This window comes from Notamacropus eugenii, chromosome 1, assembly GCF_028372415.1.
Source record: "Notamacropus eugenii isolate mMacEug1 chromosome 1, mMacEug1.pri_v2, whole genome shotgun sequence".
In the NCBI taxonomy this organism is placed as follows: domain Eukaryota; kingdom Metazoa; phylum Chordata; class Mammalia; order Diprotodontia; family Macropodidae; genus Notamacropus; species Notamacropus eugenii.
The window spans coordinates 702458447-702486154 of NC_092872.1; positions in this window are offsets into that span (position 1 = coordinate 702458447).

The following is a 27708-nucleotide window of genomic DNA, read 5'->3' on the forward strand; positions in this document are numbered from 1 at the left end:
GTTGACTTTGGACGTGTGACATGTTTCTCTGAACCTCAATTTCTTCAACTTGAATAAAGGGGATTGAGTTCGACAATTATTTGGATCCTTTTCAGCTCTAAATGTTATAAAATGAATAATTGATGCATCGATGAGTGAGTGAGTAGTAGGTACTCTATAGCTACTTACTGATTGATTAATTTCAGTGCAATAATGCACTTGCATCCCATTACAAAGATGAGAGAGTCATGGCATAACCTGGCTAAGGGATAAACCCAGCATATCTAAATTTCAATCAAAGAGACCCAGAGAATAGTTTTCTCTTCAGTTTCTTATTCAGTCTCTTCTGTCACATCTAATTCTTTGTGACCTCTTTGGTAATTTTCTTGGCAAAGATATTGGAGTAGTTCACCATTTCCTTTTCCAGCTCATTTTACAGATGAGTAAACTGATGCAAACAGGGTGACTTGCCTAGGGTTACATTATTTAGTGTCTGAGGCCAGATTTGAACTCAGGAAGATGAGTCTTCCTGATTCCAGGCCTGGAACTCTATCCACTGCAGTACCTAGCTATTCTTCCTTACTTTAGAAATGACATACCTAGCTTTAAAAATGTCTTTGCAATAGATAAACACTAGACACATTCCTACTAAAAAGAGATACAAAATGAGAATGTTCATTCTCACTATTTTTATTTAACAGTGTTAGGCATTTCTAGCAAATGCAAAAAGACAAGAAAAAGATTCTACAAGGATTAACACAAATTAAAAGGTCAAAATATCATAATTTGTAGATTACACTGCAGATTATCTAGAAATATTCAACTAAACCAAACCAAAAAAGTAATGGGGATGATAAATTAGTTCAGCAAAGGTGCAGGATGCAAATTTAACCCATAAGAATAATCTATACTCTTATTGGCTGATAATAACCAGAAAACATAATAAAAACAAAAAGACTTTTTTCAATAATAATAACAGATACCATCAAATGTTTGGAAATTAACCTATCTAGACCTGTATAAGGGCCAAGGACTAGTATACAGACAACTATGAAACTATAATGACCAAATTTAAGGAAGATCTAAATAAATAAATGGACATTCAATGTTTATGAATATGTTGGGTTAATATAGCAAAAATGACAATACTCTCCAAATTGATTTTTATATTTTTGTGATACCAATAAAAATGTCAAGAATCTTCTTCTGAGAGTTAAAAAAAAATCAAAATTATGATTATGTGGAAAAACAAGCAAGTTAACAAACACATAAGCTGGAACACAAGAGGAAAATTAGTATTACACTCCAAAACATTGAAACACATAAAAATTAATCAATAAGCATTTACAAAACACCTTTTATGTGCCAAGAACCATGCTAAGCATTGGAGATAGAAATACAAAGAAAAAAACAATCCCTACTCAAAGGAACTTATCATTATAATAGGTATTACATAATACACATTTTATACAATTATATAATACACATTATAATAGGGAAACAAGAAAAACATCCAAGTATATACAGATAAAACATAAAGAAAATAGAGACAATTATCAACAACCTCTGGTGCTGGAGATGAAATGGATAAATAAATAAAACAGCTGCACCAAACATGCAACCAAATGTATAGAAAAGATCGGCAAATCCATAGAAAAACCAAAAGGGTTCGTTATTTTTTTAATATATTTGGGAAAACTGATTATCAATCTGCCAAGAAAGCAACTTGTTACCTACATCTTAGCCTTAATAACCCACCAAGTTTCCAACTATATGAGAGCTTTTGGTTTTTTTAATACAAAAACGAGGAAAATGTAATGAAGTACTCATCTCGATTGTAGAGGACAAATAAAAATTTTACAGGTCAACAAAAGGTATTATGAGGGAGAAGAGAAATGTACTTGACTACGTGGTAAAAAAAACATAACTAAAAGAAAAAAGGTTCGATAAAATATTTCTAGCAACTCTGACCTATAAAACGACATCTAAACATACATAAGGAGCAGTTAAAGCATCACGTTTTTAATTCCTAGTCCTTAATGGATAAATGATTAATTGGTATGAATAATTATTATAAACAGTCATTTTATTTATATTTAGTTATTTACTTTACATTATAAACAGGTAATAAGCACTTGACAAATATTTAACCTTATTGATAAACACAGTCAAAAGAATTGTAAGATTTCACCTCACATCTATTGAAGTGGTAAAGTTCATAAGCAATGAAGCTCAATGCCGGCATATTTGTGGTAGAATAAGGTAAATTCACTCATTGCCATTGGAATTGAAAACTTGTGTATTCTTTTTAAAGAACAACATAGAGGTACGTACAGAGAAAAAGTTACAAAAATAATCAGAGAATTTGATCTGATGCTATTATTAGAAAAATAACCCTGAAAGTGTTATCAAAACCAATCCTCTTCCCTGCCAAAAGAGGTCTGCCCGAGATTTGCATAACAAAGTTAGATAGAATTATAAAATTTGGGGGAAAAATTATATGTCCATCAACCCAAGGAACAAATAATAATTGTGGTACAACAATGTGATGAAAAATTATAATATGATCGATAACAACAGACAGAAATACAGAGTAACTTAGGAGGATCTTTATGCCATAATGCAAAGCAAAGGAAAAGAACAACCAGAGATTAGAGTGTGAACTATGTATGTAATTGTATTTCTTGTATGTGACCACATACAAGGAAAAGTGAAGAATGAAATGACAAAGAATTCTGATAGGAACTTAGAATAAGGGACTAAAAACATCTTACGATGCTTTATACAGCTAAATGAATTGACTTCGATGCAAACAATATGCGTGAATTGATATTCAGTGTTAAGGGTTTTTATGAATTTTATAGTGAAAGAAAAAAATCTTTCTTTTTCTCATCTTCTCAAAAATTGCAGAATCTCACATTTGGAAGGGACCCATATATAGAAGCATCCTCAGAAGCGCTCTAGTTCAACCCCTACTTGAGCAAGACTTCCTTCTATGACATCCCTGAAAGTGGTCATGCAGTTCAAAAGCTCCAGGGATGGAAATTTTAGCTCCTCCCAAGGTGACTCATTTAATTTTGGGAGAGCTTTAACTGTTACGAAAATTATTCCTTATATTGAAGTAAAACACTGCCTTTTTGTAACTTGCTCCACTTGCTTTTGGCCATTGCCTGCTGAGTAGAACAAGCCTTGACCCAACCTCCATACAAGAAGCCTTCAAATATTTGAAGAAAATTCAACCCTCTAACTTTGCAAATGGGGAAACTGAGGTCCAGAGAAGTAATGAATTTTTTTCAGACTCTGTGTTTTGAAGCTGCTACTGCTGCTAATGATTTTTTAGACTATGTTTGCCATAGCAAATATAAATCCAACCACTGTAGAAATAATTGAGCCCTTCTCCCTATGGTGATATAGGGAACCAGTGACAGATCCCAAGTCTCTTTTCTCCCAGACCAGTGCTCTTTCCCAGACACACTTCCTTATTTTCATCATTCTACAGGAACCAGGAGGCCAGTCTTCTTCACCCACACAGAAATCCCCATCCTCCGCCAAGATGACAAATGGAAAATCAGATTCCCCTTCTTGTGTTACTGTTGATCCTTCATTCTCAAAGAGGACCAAGGACATCATGTGGATGCTGTTTTGATTTGTGAGTGATTTGAATTTAATCAAGGGAGAGCTATAAAAAGTCATAAGACAACAGTCATCTTTGGTTGAAAATAGCAGTAATTGAGAACATATTGTGGCAGGGGGATGTGAAAGCAATGGATTTCACCATTTCTCTACAACAATCACTCCTATATACCATCTCCTCTCCAGTCACACAGCCACCACCCTGGTTCATGCTCTTATCACCTCTCCCTAAAATTACTGCAACAGCCTTCTAATTGCTTCCCCTGCCTCCAACCTCCCCATTCCAACCCAACCTCCCCTTAGCTGCTAAGGTGATTTCCTAAAGCTCAGGTCTTACCATGTCACCTCCCTGCCCCCATTCAATAAACTCCAGTGGTTCCCTAATACCTCTAGGATCAAATGTAAACTTTTCTGTCTGGCATTTTAAGCTCTTCATAACCTAGGCTCCTCCTACCTTTCCAGGCCTCTTATACTTTATTCCCCTCCCTGAACTCTATGATCCAGCTGCATTGGCCTATATTCCTTGAACACAAGCCTCCACCTCTTATTTCTCTGTGCTTTTGTAATGGCCATCTCCCCATGCCTGGAATGCTCTCCCTCCTCTCCTCTGCCTCTTAGCTTCCCTGGCTTCTTTCCATTCTTAGCTCAAAGTCCTACCTCCTGGAGGAGACCCTTCCCACTCTCCCCCCACCATGCTATTGATGTCTGTCTGTTCTGAGATCACCTCCTTCCTGCCTACTCTGCATAGATCTCAAATCTACCTTGTTATTTACATGTTCTCTATACCATTCGAATCTAAGCTTCTCAAGAGGAGGAATTGTTATCACTTTTTTTTTATTCCCAGAGATGAGCAGGGTGGTGATAGATTATAAGTGCTTAGTAGATATTTGTTGACTGATGGTTTTTAGATTCACCTCTGTTAACTGCTAGTTTGTAACTTTGGGCAAGCCATTCCACCCTCTGGGGCTCAGTTTCCATTTCTGTAAAAGGAAGGGGTGAGACTAGATGATACCCAAGAGCATTTCTAGTTCTGGACCCTACCCTTATTTTGCCAAGAAAATACACTGTCGCTGTTCTATCAGATTTTCCATTGGAATTGTATCAGCCCGAACTGATTCTCTCCTGACAATGAGCACCTGATTTCCAACAGGACAGTGGGACGCTGGTTTTGACAGACCTCCCCTAAAGGCTCCATAATGATCGCAACCCTCTGAAAAGTTTGCTGGATGAGGTGGTACCATTTCTGCTCCCATATCTCCATGGCTCCCATGAAAAGCAGCCTCTCTCTGAAGCACACTTGTAATTAGGGCTCCTGGGCTGAGAGGAGAATGATTGGCAGTCTGCACTGCCAAAGCCCTCTTGGCCCTGAGTGCATAAAGAAGTACTATTCCAGGGCTTTTATGGGCAAGGATATTGTTTTAAAGTTTAATTTAGAGGCACATGTTACCAGTTTTATTTTGCTCTGGAGCAGCTGGGCTGGGGGAGTTAGGGTGGGGGTGGGAGACTTTCTAAAGTTGCAATCAATGGCCGGCTTTCCTCAAACCAGGACCCCCTTGGAAACTAAACAGATGTCTCATGAGGGCTGTTTATCCTGACTGAAGAAATAAAAATTAGGCAGCAACGAAGAACAATGGTCTCTTGAAGAAATTTTGACAGCCAAATTGCAAGAATCCAACCAGAAATTACCAGCAAACTTTTCAGGAAGAAAAGAATTGGGGTTAGAGCGATATTTTTTAAATTGCAGGGGCATGGAATGAATATGAAAGTATAAACAAGGCTATGTGTGCTATGTAAAATATTATGCAATATCATATGAAAACACAGCATTATAGAACATACCCTAATCTGATACATTCCCCTGGGGAACAGCTTCAGGAACAACATGGTTTGTGTTTGACTACAGCTAACGAAAGTTAACAAGTTATTGCCAGGCTTGAGAATCCTAGACTATTAGAGCTGGAGCTGCAAATTCCTGGTCATCATAATGGGCATTTATATAACACCTTATGCTTTGCAAAGTTCTTCACATATATTTACTCATCACCCTGGGAATGAGGTGCTGTTATAATCCCCATTTCACAGATAAGGAAACTGAGGCACATAGAGGGAAAAGGGTTTGCTAAACCTAGTATCTGAGATATGTCTGTTTTCCTGCTTGCAGGTACTATACTGTAACCACATACTGAATCACCTAGCTGCACTTCATGAACATTTATTAACTACTGTATGTTTGTTTTGTCCTTAGTCATAAAGCATCTTAGGGTGTCCATCAGTCAATCAACAAGCAATTATGAAGTATTTACTATGTACCAGGACCCATTCTAAATTCTGGTCTGGAGTCCCGGTCTCCTGACTTTTAACTTGTATTATTTGTCCACTACATCTCTCTGCTATGTATTATTTAATTGCTATCCTGCAGCTAACCACCTAGCTATGGGATAATTAATTTTCCTCTCAATAAAAAAGTGATTAGCATGAGTGTTCATCAATTCAAGAAACAGGAGTTGCATACCTACTACTTGCACAATTCTGTGCAAGGCACTGAGGGACAGTGTAGGTTACTTGTATGCTGTGCCATTGTCCTGTGGCACCCTAAACCCACTTCTCCTTTAATACTTCTCTTTTAACCTAGGAACCCTGAGGATCTTCCCCTCCCAGTTTGATTTTTTTTATTAAAGGGCTATCTCTTGAGCAACTTAAAGAAGCCCTATTCATTGAATGGGTGTATCTCATTCAAAGTAAGATTGTGATAAGACCTAAGCCTAAAAGGGCGAGGGTCTCACATTTCATTCTGGGCCACCTCTAGTCGTCCTAAAGAACATCAGGCCACTGGACCCAGATGGCTTAGAAGATAAAGTGTGGTTGGTGACCTTGCATAGCCCTCCCTCACTCAAATCAAATCAACTGCAAGTCATGTCATCAATTTGATGTCATGGTCCTCTTAGAGAACAAAGGACAAACACAAGAACAACCTATGCATATCCTCTCATCCTATTTAATTTTCTGCCATTTGTGTCTTTTACTGTTCACTTCTGCCACCATACTTCCACTACAGAAGCAAAATGGAGATATATACAAGATTAAGGCCCACTTTATATCTGTTTCCTGGATCATTGTTCACTCAATCAATCACCAAGCTTTATTGAGCACTTTCTATGTCCTGGACACTAAAATAGACAGTGGAACATAAGAGTGAAATCACAAGACAATCTCCTGCCTTCAAAGAACTTACATTCTAATGGGAGAACATAACCTGTAAATAAATATGTACATGACACACATAAAATAGATATTAGGAAATTTTAGAGGGGAAGGAAGAAAGAAATTGACTGGGAAGGTGCCCAGAAGAAGATGGCGCTGAAGATGTCTTGGAGGAAGCCAGATATGTCAAGAAGTGGAGGTTAGGTTAGAGAGCATTCCAGGCACTGGGGACAGGCAATGCATAATTAAATGGCATGCGTGAAGCCCAGTTTGTAAGCTGGTGTCACTGGACTGTAGAGCATGTAAGCAGAGTAGGGCATGAGATAAATGAAAACCAAGAAAGTGGCCAGGTTGTGTCTTAAAAACTTTAAATGTCAGGGGTCCTTAGATTTGATCCTGGGAGGAGGTTATTGGGCATGGGAGGTCAGAGCTAAACTCTAGGAAAATCATGTTGGCTGCTATGTCCCAAGATCCATGGCCTGATGGTCAACCTTTGAGTGATGGACCACCTCTCCATTAGCAAGGCATGTCCTTGAACAATACTTGAATAATAAACAGTCCATCACTGGACTCCATAACCTCAGCGCTTGAATGCTACAAAGAGGCACCAGAGAAGGGTTATTGTGAAGTCTAAGTACAGAGCACACTGGGTGGAAAAGATCAAATTACATTCCTTTAACTGGATTTTAAGAGGCAGTTAGGTTGTGCCAGGAATAGAATGCTAGACCTCAAATCAGGAAGACCTAAGATGGTATCCTAAATTCAAATCAGACGCGTACTAGCTAGGTGACCTTGGGCAAATCATTTAACCTCTCCCAGACTGTTTCTTTGTCTGTAAAAATGAGGATAAAAATAGCACCTCCCTCCCAGGATTGTTATGAGAATAGTATGAGATACAGTAATGTTCGTAAAATACTTTCCAAACCTTGAAGCACTATAAAAATGCTAACTAATATTATTTTCTAAATGTGGGTATTTGAGTTCTTATTCAAAATTTATCTTTACTTCATAGGTCTGACATTTCAGATTTAACAAATACTTACTGAGTGTCTATTCTGTGCAAAGTTCCATGCTTGGGCATAGTCAGCCAGGTTGGAATTCACATGAGAATCAGAGTTCTCGTGAAATTTCCAGGATTTCTTGGATTCCATCCAAAGCACCACAAAGCCAGCATTTCCTGCTCCACTCTCTCTTCATGCTTTGATGGCTGACCTTGGCTACAAAGGATAATTGAACTTTCCTAACCCTCTCAGGGTTCAGTTTGGGTGAAGACTTGACTTGGTTTTCATTTTTATCTACGCCATTTTACTCATTCTTGATGTAATCTAGACCCCATAACTTGTTTATTTTCCATCTTAAGTGATTTAGTGCTCATAAAATGTGCTTAACCCCATGGCCCCCAAGCCTGAAATGGACGACACAGTCATAGCATCACGGAACCATAGAATATCAGAGCTGGAAGGGCCTTGGGGCTCAACTAGCCCAACCCTATTGTTTTTACAGCAGAGAAATCGGAGGTCCAAAGAGGGGGAGGTCACAGAGGGGCAGGGCTCAAGCTGGCCTCCACAGTTCCAAGCGTTTCCACAATAAATGAGCCTTTGGCAGAATTAGACAACCTATCTGCTTATTCATTTAAAACAACTTACTATGCAAATTCAGGTAAACCAACGTCCAATATGTTATATGTGTCAACAATTTCTTTTGTCATTGCAGCTAACAGAAGGTGACACTATAAATATAAACAAACAGAATCATGAGAACAAAGAGGATATGACATCAATGTCCTTGCTTCGTCACCATCGGTACCCAGCTGTGCATAAATCACATAAGCCCTTAAAACTGTAGTTTGGAGAAAAGGACACTCCTCCTCGGCTACTCTTTGTAGTCTTCTTACACCTTACACACACGCACACACACACACACACATGCACATGCACACACACACATGCACATACACATGCACATACGCACATGCACACAGGCACATACACCCCTCTTCAATACAGTGACACTGGCCTCCTTCCTGTCCCTCAAACAGATACTCCATCTCCTGACCCCGCATTTTCCCTGGCTATCTGGAATGCTTTCCCTTCTCATCTCATCTCTATTTTCTGAATTTCCTGACTTACATCATCACTCATAATTCAAGTGACTTTCCTCTCTTGATTATCTCCAACTTATCCTGCTGATAGCTTTGTTTGTACCTGGTTGTCTGCCTGTTGTCTCCACCATTAGTCAGTGAGCACCATGAGAACAGGGACTGTCTTTGCCTTTCTTTGTATTCCCCAGAATTTGCTGTGTGTGACACAAAGTAGGCACTTTAAAATGTAGCATTCCCATCCCTTATTCAGCTCTTTATGAATCACAGAGGTACTTGAAGGATACTTTGATAGACCTGTGTTCTCAATAAAGCAGGTACTCCCTCCAATGGTATGATCACTCCACTCCACATCCTAGGCTCACTCTTTATCTTGTTCATGTCCTCCCAGAAAGCTTCCACAGTGTCCATCCACTGTTCTAGAAGCCCCCATTCAGACATGAGGGCACTTGTAGATGCCAAAGAAGGAAAAGAGACTGTGCATTAATTGTTACCTGTTCCTAAAGATAAAAAAAAAGAGGTGCTCACATCCTTTTCATAGTATAGAATTTATTTCATTGGTGTGGAAAACTCCTTGGTCAGAAAATTCCTTTTCTGAATGCAGTTTGGCAATAAGTCTGTACCTGAGTTGCCCACAGTATGGAGATGGAAGGGAAGAAAGGAGGGAATAAGCATTTATAAGGTTAAGTAATTTGTTCAGAGTCACACAGTCAGTGTATGTCAGGTGGGACATGAACGCTGCTCTTCTTCATGATTCTGAGGCCAGGTCTCCAAACTCTGCACCATACCACTTCATTTTCTTTTTTTTAAATAACCAATCAATCCATGAGAATTATTAACTACCTACAACATTCAAGGTAGCTAAGTGGATAGAGTACCGAGTCAGGAACACCTGAGTTCAAATCCAGCCTCAGATACTTATTACCTATGTGGTCTTTACTTTGATCAATCAGTTTCTTCAACTGTAAGACAGGGATCATAACAGGACCAACCTCCCCAGGTTCTGTTGTGATGATCAAATGAGATAATAATTGTAAAGTACTTTGAAAACCTTTAAAGGTCATGTAAATGTTAGTTATTGTGCCTCTCTCCTCTTCCATAGTATTCTTTGCTGAGGATGAATTGCATCCTACTCACACTGACCATGTGCCTGTCCATTGTCCTTTGGGGGACCCATAACTTTAATTTTGCAGACTCTGGTATTATATGACTCATTGCTGTGTAGCATCTCTATAAAAGTATTATTGCAAAGATGAGTCTTTCCTTCAGAGACCAGCTTGGGGTCATTTAAGCACTGTACAATTTCCTAAATGCAGTCCAACTCTTTTATTTAATTCTAGACCCAGCTTTCTATACGTGGTATGGGTGATATCTTTTGATTCGTGCATAAATTGGATTTAAGTGAGGCAGAGTTGCACAGTTGTCAGCCTCACTCTCTCCTCCTGAGTCATCATAGTCCAGTGTCAGGACAGAGTCCAGATGGCTGGTGATGGCTCAAGATGCAGTGGATGACCTGGGCATCTTTGGTGTCTAACTAGACTCTAAGCATTGCACGTTGCCTGCTTCATCTGCCTTCATGGCCGTTGGAACAAATTGTTCTCATCTGCCCATTCCGCCAGATGAAGTCCTCACATGCTTGGGGTAGATACCCCGCTAACTCACCAGTGGGTTTGAGAACCCTTGGTTACCCTCAACCTGGTTTGGCCTGTCTGCCAAAACGGTTTACCAGGGTGTGGCCACTGTGCATGCTGCAGCTTCTTAGAGCCACAAGTGAGAGTTAGGCAGAGCAGGTGGACACCAAAGGTGGAAAGGGCCCCAAAAAGGGCTCAGCAGCCATCACACCAAAGGTACTGGTCCTCCCTGAACACACCCTACACCCCTTTCTATACATAATGTCTGCCCAGGATCTATGGGCTCATAAATTAGCTCTACAGTTTGTCTATCTAACAGTACATCATAGGCTTCTTTTATTCACTTTTCTTTCCTGTGTGGATAGTTAGGCTAAGTTCACTTAAGTGGTTGTGATTATCATTTAGAAGGCTTACAATGTTCCAGGGCTTGATGAAATTAGCACAATGTTACCCACAAGCTAAAGCATCTAGATAATGGCACCATCTATAGGGAATACCCCTTCTATTTAAACTCTGAGTTAGACATCCTACATTAACAGCAGCAAGCATCTTTAGTGAGCATACTTCTCTCTTCTTTGTGTCTCTCTTGATAAAAATCATTGAAGAAAGTTATCCCTGTTGTTATATCTTTCAAGTAAACTTAAGTGAGTTTGGCATCTTCATGGGAGACATCTTGTAGAAACAGAGTCTTTAAGGCAGTTCTTTATTGTCTCCAATTAAATGTTTCAAACAGTAAGTACTTTGGGATCTTGTATTCCCTATACCTTTCAGTCAATAGTGTGACTGCAAAGATAAGGTCTGCTTACATACCTGCCAGTTAGGGAGTAGCTAAGCAATCTATGGTACATAAAGATAATGCAGTATTATTTTATCCTAAGAAATTAGGGGTAGCTAGGTGGCACAGTGGATAGAGCACTGGGCTTGGAATCAGGAAGATTTAATTCAGATCTGGCCTCAGACACTTTCTAGCTGTGTGAACCTAGGTAAATGACTTAACTCTGTTTGCCTCAGTTGCTCATCTTTAAAACAAGCTGGAGAAGGAAATGCCAAACCACTCCAGTATCTTTGCCAAGAAAATTCCAGATAGGATCATGACGAGTCAGAAAGATATGAATGAAAAACAATTGAACAACAAAAGAAATTATGAAAAACAAGAATTCAAAGGAGCACAGAACTTATAAGAAATAATGAATAATAAATAAGCATAAAAACGTTAACTGCAAGATAAATGGAGGAAAACAACTATGACCAAAAACCTGAATGCTGTGAAATTATAATAACAATCTGAACTCCATAGAAGGGATGGGAAAAATCCACTCTCCTCTCTACTTTGCTAATATTAGGGACTCTGGGTGTAATATATTGCATATGCAATAAGACTTGGTTGATGTATTGATCAATTTGGCTGAATCATTTTCCTTTACTCATATTTCTTTTTCTTTTTTTTCCCACAGGGGTGGGCTCTCAGAGTAGGGGAAGGTGAAGGAATATGTTCACAAATAAAGATAATATAAAAACAAGGGGAAGGGGGCGAAGCCAAGATGACAGTAGAATCAGTGACCTGCCTGAGTTCTCCCTCCAAACCCTTCAAAATACCTGTAAAAAATGACTCTAAACAAATTCTAGAGCAGCAGAAGCCACAAAATGACAGAATGAAACAGATTTCCAGTCCAAGACAATCTGAAAGGCCAACAGGAAGGGTCTATTGCACCAGGCTCAAAGAGAAGCACATGTATGAGATGCACTGCCATAGACAGCACTAGAGCAGCCCTCATGGTGCTGATTCACTGGTACCTGTAGTGGTTTCCAGTCTTCTCAACCCACAAACGCCAAAGAGAGCTTCAAAGGTCAGTGGAAAAGCTCTCTCCCTTGGATGAGAGAGGAACACTGTCCATTTCCAGCCCAAGCCCTAGGGTGGCAGCAGCCACTGCTGTAGCAGCAGCTGCTTCTGGAGCTCTTGGCCTACATGCAGTGGGGAAATCTTGGTCACAGTCCTGGGTGGCAATCCTTGGGTGAGGAGGAGCATTGGCTTGGTGGAGCTTGTGGCAGCTGTGGAGAGGGAATCCTATTTCCAGTTCCAGGACAGAAAAGAGAGATTGTGGTTGCTCACAGACCAGAGGGCAGACCAAGAGAGGAGTAAACACCTCTCCTTTGATCATACCACTTTGGAGGAACTGAGAATTTATAGGTCCCTAGAGATATGTCTGAAAACAGTTGGACAAAACCCCTGAAACTTGGGGCAATACACCCTCTCCTTAACAAAGAGCGCAAAAGTCAAGTAATTCGCTGGGGAAATGACCAAAAAAAGGGGGAAATAAGACTATAGAAGGTTTCTTTCTTGGTGAAAAGGTATTTTCTTACAAAGAAGATCAAAGCATACAACTGGAGGAAGATCAAAGCATACAACCAGAGGGAGACAGCAAGGTCAAGGCTCCTACATCCAAAGCCTCCAAAAAAATATGAAATGGTCTCAGGCCATGGAAGAGCTCAAAAAGGATTTTGAAAATGAAGAGTAGAGCAAAAATTGGGAAGAGAAATGAGAGAAATGCAATAAAATCATGAAAAATGAGTCAACATTCTGCTAAAGGAGACCCAAAAATGCTGAAGAAAATAACACCTTTAAAATTAGACTAACTCAAATGACAAAAAAAAAAAAAAAAGATTCAAAAAGCCAAAGAGGAGAAGAATGCCTTAAAAACAGAATTGACCAAATGGAAAAGGAGATCCAAAAACTCACTGAAGAAAATAATTACTTAAAAATTAGAATGAAGCAAATGGAAGTTAATGACCTTATGAGAAATCAGGAAATTATAAAACAAAACCAAACGAATGAAAAAATAGAAGATCATGAAATATCTCATTGAATAAACAACTGACCTGGAAAATAGATCCAAGAGAGACAATTTAAAAATTATTGGTCTACCTGAAAACCAAGATAAAAAAAAAGAGCCTATCATCTTTCAAGAAATTATCAAAGAAAACTTCTCTGATATTCTAGAAAAAGAGGGTAAAATAAGAATGGAAAGAATCAACCAACCACTTCCTAAAAGAGGTCCCAAAAGAAAAACTCCTAGGAATATCACAACCAAATCCCATAGTTCCCAGGTCAAGGAAAAAAATATTACAAGCAACCAGAAAGAAACAAGTTAAGTATTATGGAAACACAACGATAATAACACAGGATTTAGCAGCTTCTATACTTAGGAATCTGAGGGCTTGGAATATGATATTCCAGAGATCAAAAGAGCTAGGATGAAAACCAAAAATCACCTACCCAGCAAAATTGATTATAATACTTCAGGGGAAAAAATGGAATTTCAATGAAATAGATGGCTTCCAAGTATTCTTGTTGAAAAGACCAGAGCTGAATAGAAAATTTGACTTTCAAATACAAGAATCAAGAGAAACATGAAAAGGTAAACAGGAAAGAGAAGCCATAAGGGACTTGTTAAGTTGAACTGTTTATATTCCTACATGGAAAGGTGATATTTGTAACTCATATATTTCTCAGTATTAGGGTAGTTAGAGGGAATATATGTGTGTGTGTGTATGTATGTATGTATTTATGTATGTATATGCATGTGTGTATATATGTGTGCGTTTTGTGTGTGTATATGTATATCATATATGTGTAGGTATATGTGTATGGATGTATATGTGTATGTGTGTATGTATGTATACATATGTATGTATGTATGTGTGTATAGAGAGAGACAGAGAGACAGAGGGCACAGGGTGAGCTGAATATGAAGGGAGTATACCTAAAAAATAGAATTAAGTGCTGAGAGGAATGCATTGGGAGAAAGAGAAAGGGAGAGGTAGAATACAGTAAATCATCTCACATAAAAGAGGCAAGAAAGCTTTTACAATGGAGAAGAAGTGGGGGAGGTGAGAGGGAATAAGTGAACCTTACTCTCATTGGATTTGGCTTAAGGAGGGAATAACACACAATCAATTGGGTATGGAAATCTATCTTACCCTTCAGGAAGGCAGGAGGGAAGGGGATAGGAGAGGGAGAATAATAGAAGTGATGGAAGATTAGGAGAAGGGATAATCAGAAACAAACACTATTATGGGGGTACAGGTGAAGGTAGAGAATCAAATAGATGGAGGGCAGGACAGGATAGAGGGAAATGGAGTTAGTCTTTTGCAACATGACTGTAATGTAAGTGTTTTGTATGGTTGCATCTGTATGACCTATATTGAATTGTATGCTTTCTAAATGAGGGTGGATGGGGAAGGAGGAAGGGAGAGAATGTGGAACTTCAAGCTTTAAAAATGAATGTTAAAAACTATTTTTGCATGCAACTGGGAAATAAGTTGTACAGGCAATGGGGTATAGAAAACTATCCTGACCTACAGGAAAATAGAGGGGAGAGAGATGGGGGGGGGGTTGATAGAAGGGAAGACAGATTGGGGAAAGGGGCTGGGGTGCACACTGTCCTGGGGTGGGAGGAGAGGAGAGATGGGGAGAAAATTTGGAATTCAAAATCTTGTGGAAGTGAATGTTGAAAACCGAAAATAAATAAATTATATTGTTAAAAAGGGAAGGATAAAAATTTTAATTTAAGATTAAAAGAAAAAAATGTTCCACTATAGAATATCACTTGCAAACTCTAGATAAGATTTTGTAAAATCACTATTTTTCCCTAAGTGATAGTATTATCCCCCTTTTCAGCTTTAGAATCAATCCTTCAATGCCTTCAAAATTGTGTCACCTCCAATACAACATTCTTCTATAAATACTAAGGGTAGGACAGCTATTTTTACTATCTTTGTTTTGCTTACTGCCATTTCTATTTTTTCTAACAATACATTTGGAACTTTCTATTAGTGCCTGAATATAATGCCCTCACTGTCATTGATGGTGAAATAACTTATTGTGGAAGTCTTTCTTTCTTTGTCTGTTTTTCATCCTCTTCCTAGTTTCATCCTTATTTTCCATCATTGTGACTTTTCTTAATTGGGTGTTACACAAAGCTTTCTGCAAACTTACTTGTTCTTTCTTTACCTCTCACTGTTTTATGAGAAGTTGCTGCTAATAATCTTGCAACATCCACCTCAATAAAATCTTACAAATAAGTTTATAATCTGAACCAATATTGTTCTTGGCTGTCCTACATCTCTGCTTGACATAGAAATCAAGTGCTTGCTGTCTGAGGCAATTTCTAGGCTATTTTATTCTCCTTATTGTGGTGACGATTTTGTATTTGTTAAACTTAGTTAGGAAATGATGATTATTTGCATCATTGTCTGTTCTTTTACACATTTCCCACCTTTTCATCAAAGCCTTTGTAAATGGGTCAGACAAGTCTCAAATGTGGACCATATCCTCTCATTTTTTATCCTTCTTCTAGGTCATCTGACTATACGAAAATAGTCCATTCATAAATGACTTCATACTAGAAACCAATCATTTTCTGTCTATTAAAATGTAGTAAATTTTATTTTTGTATTATATTATTTGGTGTTTGTCATGTCCAGTGCCTTGAAGAAAATATTCATGATATGTAGTCATGAGCCTCCTTTGTAGTCCTCAAGTCCTTGCTCTCTCTCATTTCTTACTGCTGAACCACATTTTTCAACCTGTTCTTTGTTATCCACCCCCATACCTACCTATACACAGAAGTCACAGAATATTAAAGGATATGTCAATTTACTCCATTAGGGTCTTATCAGGTTATTTGCAGACTTTCTTTACTTCTTCATCCTCAAGAACAGATGGTGGTGCTTAAACTACAATTATCTTCCTGGTGGTCTTTTTTGCAAATGCTCACCATGAACATTGTAATATGAGATGTCCAAATGTCCTCCGTAATGGTGTTTCTTGTTGCCTCTGGACAGACAGTAGAAAAAAATTTGTCAATTTCTTTTGTCACCCTTCCTAAAGGAATATCTTTCCTTTCATTCCTATATTCCTTTTCTGTTCTGGTTTTATTCATAGGAAGAATGTCAAGGTTGATGAGAATCAGATCTTCCAGGAGTTCGTATGCTCATTGGTCATCTGACAAGGACTACATATTCAGGCAACATTCATTCTCAATGTTTATAGGGAATCTAAAATCCACATGGTTCTTAGCATCTCTTGCCCCCTCTTCCACCATTCTGTCATTGTTTTTGCAGATATTTAGGGGGTCCACATAGGACTGGGAGTCGTTTTGTATTTTTTTTACTTCATAGATGACTTTGACAAAAAAATTGATTACCAAGTGGCCAATACATTGTTCATGACTTTCTTCCTGTCTTCTAGACTGGTCCTTGGAAAGGAGATATAGCCTGTTGCATGATTATCTTTGAAGAACTTTTTAGCATGAAAAACTTTTCCAGAATTTAGATTCTGTTGTCATAGCTTTTCAGAACCCAGAATCACTTCTAGGCCACAATGAAGCCTCAGAGTGAGATTTTATGAAGCAATTAAAAGGACAGTATCTCTTGTGATTATTTTTTTACTTAAAATTTTTTTATCCTGAACTTAAATTTCACAAGCAGCATTTTCACATAAGAACACAAACAGGGATTATAGATGAAACCATATCATTCCACTTGCTTTAAAAAAGAAAAGTATGCAGTAATTCAATACATTACTTTCAAAATTGTCCTATTTGACTATGCTGCCTCCTGTTCCTTTCTGCACATTTTAAAACTATTTCTACGGCCTTCTCTCTTTTTGGGGGGGGAATATTAATTATCCTTCTTTACCACACTCTCCTTCCCCCAATTAAAAACCCAGTGTCTATAGGTAGTCATTGGGAGGGGGGAGGGGAGAAAGGGAGGGAAGAAAAAAAAGAAATTAAATGACAACTTTATTATGAATTTTAAAGGAATAGCAAATTTTACCTAATTCTTTGCAGTTTCACATGAAATCACCTCTCTTTTATGATATTATGTTATGGACATGCTTCTTTTATTCCATAAAATTAAAATAAAATAAAAACTTAAAAAGAAACCAAGTGTAAGGGGGAGAATCCTTATAAAGCTAGTTGAGAAAAATAAATCTGTACTGAAGTCATGTACAAAAGTATGTCTTTTTCTGCACCTTGTTCTCTTGGGGCACTTTCTAAGTTGACTGTCTACACTGTCTAAACTCACTAAGTAAACGTTCTTCAGTGTATGCAATCCAGATACAGCATTAGCGTCATTGTGCTTTTAATATCTTGCTTTTTTCCTTTTAAAAAAAAATAATACAACTGAGTTAGTACATCTTTGGATTTCTTTTCACAGAACAATTATTCCTACGCATTTTATTTATTTTTAACAATCATTTTTAGATCTAGGTCCTAAATAATCTGAAATTACCTGTGATGATAACCTCTCATTTGGTACTAAATATGGACATTCATCAAGGGTTGGATAAAAACCATCAAGATGGCTTAAGGGATGATTCAAAAGTTTCATCTGGTGGTAGTTGTAAAATACATCATTTTTCTTTCCATCCCAAATGAGAAATGGAAACTAAAAGCATCAAAATCTTCCAATCAACAAGCAATAATTAAATTTAATCCAGTCAATAATATTGATAGAACCGTGTTTAAATTCAAATGATTTGGATAAGATGATCATCCCTCTTGAATGTGTTTCATACATATCGTTTGCTTTGCAACCTGGGATCTTTGGGTGACATCGCGGCTGGTGGTTGGAGAGAGGAAAAGGTGAAAAATCACATATTATAAATGCTGGAGGATATCTGAGAGATCTCCCAACCCAACCATTTCACAGAGGAGGTACCAGAGACTCAGAGAGATGAAGCAACTTTGCCCAGTGGTAATGAGAAGCAGTCTGAGTGTCAGTAGCTCAACGTTTTAACAGCAATACAGCGAGTGAGAAAAGCACAAGGTAAACCAGAGAACCAGTCTGAGATCTCTCATGAAAGAGCTTGATGACGTTGGGGAAGTGATTTCACATCACTAGTTTCAATTTCTTCTTCTCTAAATGAAAGGTGTTGAGCTTCATCATTTCTAAACCTGATGATTCCATTGCATTCAATGGGTTCCCTCACCACAGTATAGAGAATAGAGGAGTAGACAGGGTCAAAAAGACATGGGTTCAGATCTTCCCTCAGATACTTCCTAACTCTGTGACTGGTCACATCATTCTACTTGCCTAGGCCTTAGTTTTCTGATCTGTAAAATAGTAGGAATGGATCAAATGATTGTCAAAGACCCTTCCAGTTCTGACTTTCTACTGAATGATTCTTGGGCAGGGTCCTTTCCCTCTTTGGACCTCGCATTTTTTCTCTAAAATATAAGAGGTTGGGTTAGATGACTTCAAAGATGCTGCATACTTTCAAGTCATTGAGCTAACACTCACTAGCGGACAGTAAGCTCCCTGAGGGCAGAGACCACATCTTATTCTTTTTGGGATACTGCCTTGCATATAGGAGGCACTTAATGGACATTTGTTTAGTTTAATTGATTATTTAAATATACATATACATATATGCATAAAAACATGTGTATAGTATGTATACTATGTAAATATATAAATATTTAATAATAATATTATTAAATAATTAATCATAAAATAAATTTTAAAAGGAATAATATTGATAATAAATGTTATGACAATAAATAATATAATAAATTATAATACATTTTATTAAATATATTAACAATATGAATTAAAATAAAATTAATTATAGGCTAATTATAAGCTAATAATCAAATATAATATATTAATTGATAGTATTAATAACAAATAATATTAATAATAACAAATAAATACAAGAAAATAATATTTACAAATATATGATGTGTTTCTATATAGTGTATCTATAAGCATGCATACTACATAAATATATAAATGTTTAATAATATTATTAAATAATTAATCATTATAAAATAAATTTTAAAATGAATAATATTGATAAATAGTATGACAATAAACAATATGATACTAAATTATAAATAATATATCACTTATTACTAAATATATTAATGATATTAATTAAAATAAAATTAATTTTAGTCTAATTATAAGCTAATAATTAAATATATTAATTAATGATATAAATAATGTTAATAACAAATAAATAATATTTATAAATATATAACATGCTTAGAGTGTATCTCTAAGCATGTGTACTACATAAATATATAAATATTGAATAATAATCTTATTAAATAATTAGCTATAAAATCAACTTTAAAATAAAAATAATGTTGATAATAACAAGCAATATTATGATGGTAAATAATATCATAACAAACTATAAATAATATATTAATCATTATTAAATATATTAATAATATAAATTAAAAATCAAAATTAATTAATACTTAAAATATGTTAATAGTTAAATATATTAATTAATAATATTGATAATCAATAAGTTAATTAAATAAAACAACAATATTTATAAATAATATATATTACATGTGTTCATATCGTATATCTATAAGCACATATACTACCTAGAATATTATATACGTATATATTTAATATTACATACATATGTATATACGAATAAAGCTATAAATAAGGCTTCTTCTGAAGATATTCTGAGACACAGCATCTGGAAGGAAAGCAGATTGCCTGATTAAGCTACATGGTGGAATTCCCTCCTCCACCCCCCATCCCAAGTAGGTGGCCTGACAGCTTGTAAAATGCTCCTAAGCTAACAGTTAACAGTCACAGTAACTGACCTCAATTACTGAAGGCTTTCATTTTTCCAAATGGGCACTGCCCTCACAATTAGTTCTCACCCAGGTGCTAAAGATCTGGGAGTGAAGAAGGGGCCTTCAGTCCGTTTAAATCCCTGGGCCATTTGAGGAAAGCCCTCCCCAGCCAACATCTCTGAATCAGCTTTCCTTCACTGGCCCATGCCAACATTAGATGAGTGCCCTGCTTTTTTTTTTTTTTTCCATGGGGCACATGAAATTAAGCTTGTACCCAGGGAGAGATGCACAACGCTGGAGAGTCTCCATAGACATTGGTTGGGATTGGCTTCACAGGTAGGCAAAGTTGGCAGACACTTTCTAGTGGAGATTGAGCTCCACACCCTACGTTAAAATCATCCCCATTTTACAGATAGGGAGGGCAAGTTATGGATAGGGACCACCCGCAAAGGAGCCCTTCCCTGAGCATGGTCCCCTCCAACTATTGCCAGATTTCTTCGTATCAGTTCTATATTTTTCCCTGTTGTGGGTTCTCCCCAACAGAATTTAAGCTTATTGAGGTCAGGAACTATTTGGGGTTTTTTGTGTTTGTAGCTCTGGAGCCAAGCACATTGCTTGGCAAGAAGTATGTGCTAATAAATGCTTGTTGACTGATTGACTTATATATGGGGAGTTGCAGAGCTGGGCTTCTAAATCCCAGTCTGGGACTTTTTCCCACTAAATCTCACTTCCTAAAATTTTCAGCATTTAGACCTGAAAAAAAGACTTTAAAGAACGCCTAGTACAGCTCCTTCATTTTGTGGAGGAGGAAACTGAGATCCACAAATGTTAAGTGACTTGCCAAAGGTTACACAATTAGAAAAAACAGAAGAGGGTTTCATCTGTCAATCCCCATTAAGTGCCTACTATGTGCCAAGCACTTCACAAATATTCTCATTTGATTTTTCATAACAACCTTGTGAGATGGGGGACATTATCTCCATTTTACAGTTAAGGAAACTGAGGCAATAAAGGTGAAGCAACTTGCCCAGAGTCACACAGATACTAAGTATATGATTCTGGATTTGAACTCAGATCTTCCTGACTCCAGGATCAATGCTGTTCCAATTAGCCGCACTCGAAATAAAGGACAAAAATGAGGTAATCCTTGATCCCCAAGGAACTTACGTTCTACTAGAGAAATATTACATGTTCAGAAGCGAGTATAGTAAATGTAGAATATAACTAGAACAAATATACAAAGACTAGGTACAGGGAAGAAAATGGGGAAAGTCTCTTGAAAGTCACACTAATCCTTGAAGGGAACTAGAGGTGCCAAAATGTGAAGATGACAGGGGAAGCATTTCAGGAGTGGGGGACAGAATAGAAACATAGAACATTCTGGATACGCACTAGCCAAAAGATGACCACATTGGAGTATGAAGTGCATCAGGAGAAGTGATTTGTCCTCAGCCTGGAAAGATAAACTGAGTCAGATTGTAAAGGACTTTAGATGCCAAACAAATGAGTTTGCATTGTAAACTCATGGCAACAGGTAATCACTGAAGTTTCTTGAGCATAAGAGTCAGGTGGCCAGGACTGTGCTCTACTAATATCAATCTGGAAACTGTGAAGGATAGGGAGAAGGGAGACCCTGGATGCTAGCAGACCAGAAGAAAGGTAAAGGGATTGAATTAGGGTGACTGTGGGAGGTGGTGGAGACAGTAACTAGAAACTGGTTGGATTCAGAGCCCTAAGGATTAATCCATTAATGCCCATCACTACCAAAGAACAGGACTCTATGGGAATGGGACACCCATCAAACCACAGATATTTCCTGAGGGTCCTCTTTGCTGAGGATACTGAGCTAGGTCCTCAAGAGATTGTACCTGATAAGCCAACTAGCTTGAGATTCAGAAAACAGGTTCAAAACCTGGTTCTGTGAATTACCAGTTGTGTGACCTTTGATAAATAATTTAATTTTTCTGACACTCAGTTCCCCTCAACTATATATTATCTACCAGTGGAGCTGTTGTGAGAATCAAATAGAAGGAAAGCCATCTCTTACATAAGTTCTTCTTTTTCTTAAAATCAACAAAAATAATAGCTAGCATTTCTGTATCATTTAAGGTTTGCAAAGCTCTTTGCAAACAGGATCTTATTTGATCCTCACAACAACCCTGATAGGTAAATGCTATTTAATCTCTATTTTACAGTTGAGGAAACTGAGGCAGACAAAAATTAAGTGACTTGCCTAGGGTCACATAGCCAGTAAGTGTTTGAGATTGAATTTGAACTCAGGTCTTCTCGATTCCAAACCCAGGGGAAGGGGAGAAAGTGCACAGATTCCTTTACAGAGTTCACCCCCTCTAACAATTTACTGAGTATTTGAGTATTGTTCTGGACAGCAAGTTTACCCCGCTGTGGCCATTCTGGTAATGAGCATCTCTGAGTTTAGTTTACTGGTCACTAGACAGTAAGCATATAGTCAGTCAACAAGGATTTATTGTCACTATATGACAGTGACAATACTCAGAGCTGTAACTAAAGTGGGGTGACTAGGGCTTCTCCCCAGGGAAGGTTAAAGAGTTTAGAGTATGTGCAGCCCTTCAGCAGCTAGAAACAGAGCTTAGCACCTTGATGACAAGAATAATTAGTTAACATAGAAAGCTACCAGATGGTAGATTTGAATGAGTTTCTCACTCCTGTGCTCACTTCTCCCCCATAAAAGGTTTCCCCAGAAGTTATTCTGGAGTCTTTGAACTCTTGTTTAAAATTATTTTGATAACTGTATCCCAATATAATTGGTTTTTTTATAATACTCTATATTTTATTTTATGCATTTAAAAACATTCTTCAGAGAAAAGTTCCATAGGTTTCACCAGCCTGCCAGAAGTCTATCACACAGTTAAGAATCTCTGCCCTAGAGTCTGCCTCACACTGGGGTAGAGTTGCACCTTCCCCACAACTGAAAATTTACTTCACGATGGTTGCCCCAAGCAAAAATTCCTAGTTATTCTTCTGAGGTCACAACACCTCTGGAGCTTAAATTTCTTTTCTGTAAAATGAGGAAACTGAACTAGTTGGTCTCCCTAAAATCTCTTCCAGCTCTCAGTTCCATGGAATTGGAGAATTTAGTGGTTCAGTTGTCTCTAGAAGTGAGGTTGCCTGAGTAAAGGAGGATTGGAGGAGGGTTATGGGTCATGAAATGAAAACTGCAGGGGGGACAGGAGGTTACATTCTCCTTTGAGTGCCCAAGATGGGAATAAAGAAGCATTGAAAAGGAAGCTCTGCCTCACCCTCCCTGGCTTATAGTTTTTCAAAGAAAGGCTAATAACATTAACCTTTCTCTTAGATGTACATAGAATACAAAGCTCTTGAAATCAAGATCTGACAGACATTGAGGTGAGCAGTCCCAGCGTTTACCAACAGCATACTTTCATTGTGTAAATATGACACCTCCAATCCCTATCTCCAGTTCAGAAAAGTTAATCAGCAAGTTGATCATAGGATCATGAAATTCTTTTGATCAAAGCAGCTGTAAAGGCTCGAAGTATGATGTAGTAGAAAGAACTTAGTGATTTGCGTCATTTTCTTCATAGTTAGAGTGGGGCAACTAGATGGTGCAGTGGATAGAGCACCAGTGCAGGAGTCAGGAAGACCTGAGTTCATATCTCACCTCAGACACTAGACACTCACTAGCTGTGTGACCTTGGGCAAGTTACTTAACCCTAGTTGCCTCATCCTGGGTCATCTCCAGTCATCCTGATGAATATCTGGACACTGGATTCAGATGGCTCTGGAACAGAAGTGAGGCTAGTGACCTGCACACCCCTCCCTCACTCAAAACAAAGTCAAGTGCAAGTCATGTCATCATTTCTCCAGTAGCATGGTCTTCTTTGGCAACATAGGACAAACACACAAAGGAGTTAGAGTAAATGTACTGTAATGTCCCTTCTAGTTGTAATCTTTGAACTTAGGAGTATTAAAAGAGAGAGGTGAGTGATGGATCTTTGGTTTTTTTCTATGCCAGAGTTTGACTACTTTACCAGTTCACTAGAAATGAGCAAGAAATGAAGAAAAACTATGAAAGACTAGGTGAAAGTTGCAGCCAATAACAGAATAGTGAGGGAGAAAACAGTCAGGAGATGAATCAGTGCCCTGGGTCCTGAGTTTCCTCAAATGACTGGACCTTAATCTTTGAAAAAACCATGAATGAAGTAACACTGAAGACATCTGCTAATGCCTAATAGGAGTGATTGAAAGGGAGGTCTGAATCTAAGCACTTAAATTATGCCCCCAAAATTCCTAGGTTTTAACTGATTAAGGGTTGTTCTGGTCAGGGAGAAATCATAGGCTTGTAGCCCAGAGGGTAGTTATTTTAATATAGTTTTATTTCTTTTACTTCTGGGTGATCAGCTCCATTATTTTATGCTAGTGTGACTGGACAAAAGGTAGCAGAAGGAAAAAATATAGAAAAAGAATGTGGCTGAGCCAAGAACTTAATTGAACAAATCTACACAGATTATACCCACTGACTAAAGAAATGAATGCTGCCACCCACAAAAGGTGTCGAACTCTAGGGAATAAAGAAGAGCTCCCGAGAACCGTAGAACTTGGCATTTTCCCTATCACCCTCAGGGTTGAGTGGACAGTGACCGTGAGGGTGTATTTGATATTTTTACTGCCTGATCCTTATTGTTGAGCATGATCAGGCAAGTGACCAGTAACACTTTCTACTAACATAAACAAAACCAATGCAGCCAAAATTAGAACAAAAGCAGAAAAATGAGGGGTATTTTTACAGCAAAATTCTCGGATAAGTATCTCATCAAATATATAGGAAACAGACTGAAATTTATGAAAATAAGAGCCACTGCTTAACTGATAAATGATAAAAAGATATGAACAGGCAGTTTTCAGAAGATGAAATCAAAGTTATCAATAGTCATTTGAAAAAATTGCTCTAAATCATTAATAATTAGAAAATGCAAATTAAAATAACTGTGAGATGCCACCTCACACCTATTAGATTATGACAGAAAAGGCAAAGGACAAGTGCCAGAGGCAATATGGAAAAATAGGTACAATAATACATTATTAGTGGAGTTGTGAACCATTCTGGAGAATGATTTGGGACTGTGCCCAAAGGGCTATAAAACTCCCTTTGACCCAGAAATAACCCTACTAGGTCTGAATCCCAAAGAAAGCAGAGGAAAAGGAAAATAATCCCTATGCCCCAAAATATTTATAGCAGCTGTTTTTTTGGTGGCAAAAACTTGGAAATTGAAGGAACAATCATCAGATGGGAAATGGTTGAGTTGGTTGTGGTATATGATTGTGATGGAATCCTATTGTGCTATAAGAAATGACAAAGGGGATGGTTTCAGAAAAACCTGTGAAGACTTTTATGAACTGATGCAAAATGAAATGAACAGCACCAAGAGAACATTGTACCCAGTAACAGCAAAATTGTAGTAATAGTCTCCTATGAAAAATTTAGCTACTCTCATCAATATAATGATCCACCACAATTCCAAAGAACTCATGATAAGAAATGCTCTCTCCTTCCAGAAAGAGAACTGATGAACTCTGAGTGCAAATTGCAGCATATTTTTCATTTTATTTTTCTTACTATTTTTTCCCACATGGCTAATATGGAATTATGTTTTGCATGACTTCACATGTATAATGGATAGTGTATTGCTTGTCTTTTCTATGAGTAGGGAAGGAGCTGGAGGGAATGAGAGAACTTGGAACTGAAAATAATTTTTAAAGACAGGAAAAAATTATCATAAAGTAAAATGCTGTTTTATTTAAGACCAGCCAATACGGTACTATAAGAGGAAGCCATGCAGCCCAGCTCTCCTTACAACTATTCCAGCCAAGATGGAGGAAATGTATTAAACTGAGTAATTCAATGAAAATCCACAGTGGTTCACCTTTGCACGCACGTGTGCGTGCACGCACACTCACACACACACACACTCAACAGGCAAGTAGCCAGGGGAAGAACTGTGGAACAGGTGTGGACAGGGATTTTGGACTTAGCCTTAGGCCTAGGCTTATAGCAAAGGGTCCTCCACAGCCCCAGTACTCCAAAGCTACCGCAAGACTTCAGAAAAATAGGCATTAATAACAGAGGAACTGTGGTTGGATCAGACAGAATTTAGTAGCTAGCTCTTACTAGAAAGGAGAGCATGGAACATGATGTTTCAAAAGGCAAAAAGTATAAACTTATAATCAGGAATAACTTACTTAGAAAAACTGAGTATTATCCTACAAGAGGGAAAATGAACCTAAAATAAAATAGAGAACTTGCAAGCATTTCTGATAAAAGAACTAGAGCAGAATGCTAACTAACAAAAATACTTGAATAAAAAGAAAATAAAAAGGCAATATACAAGTGAGTAATCCGAAAGAACTTCATAAAGATGAAAAGTTTACATTTGAATAGCGGATGTTATACATGCATCCTCTCAGAACCCTAGTGTCATCAGGAGTCAAAAAGGTAGTCAAATAAGAGAGAAAGCCTAGGATAAATTTTGACATATTTTGGTGAAGAAAGGAAAGAGAGAAGGAAGACTATACTAGGGAGAAAAAAGGAGATAAATGAAGGGGATCTTATTATTTTCTATAATCATGGAGCACAAGAAAAAGAAGGCATAAGGAACAGATAAGGGGAGTGGATGCTACTTAAATCTCTCTCATTTGAATTGATCCAAAGAGGAGAGCACCACACAGACACACAGAGTTTGGCATAGAAATGCATTCAACTCAAAATGGAAACATGAGGGAACAAGAAAAGGAGTAATGGGAGACTAAGAGAGAGGAGAAATTTAAGGACAGAATAATTATAAGCAAAAAAATAATAAAAATTATAAGATCAGAGGTGGAATTGTGAAGAGAAATGTCAAGGAAAGAAAGATAAGAACCTAAGATTTGGGTCTGGGAAAAAAGAAAATAAGGAGAGACTGCATCAGTTTTGATGCAGTTTCGTCAAATACAGATCATCAGAACTGAGCCCACTTTTCTCCCACCTCTTTCTTCTTTGTAAAGAGCAGACAGGAAGCACAGTCAGCAAAAAGTTTAAGATAACAAGGTGGGGAAAATACATAATTAATGATCAAACTGTGAATGAAAATGAGATAAACTCACCAATAAAACAGAAGGGAGTATTTGAATTGATTAGAAAGCAGAAACCAATAATCACAAGAAACACACAATAATCACAAGAAACACAGTTGAACCATATTTACACAGAGAAAAATAAGAAGTGAAGACAAAGTCTATAATGCTTCAGTTGTACTCAGAAAGGTAAGGGTAGTAGACATGATCTCAATCAGGACAATAGCAAAACCATAACTGATTAAAAAAGGAAACCACATTTTGCTGAAAGAGATCATAGACAATCAATTAATTTAAATACTTAACATGCATGTGCCAAATAGCATAGCATCTAAATACTGGAAATGCTAAACAAGTTACAGTGAGAAATAGAGAGCAAAGCTATAATAAATGGTGATATCAATGCATTCATTTCAGAACTAGACATTCTAACAAAAAAGTTAAG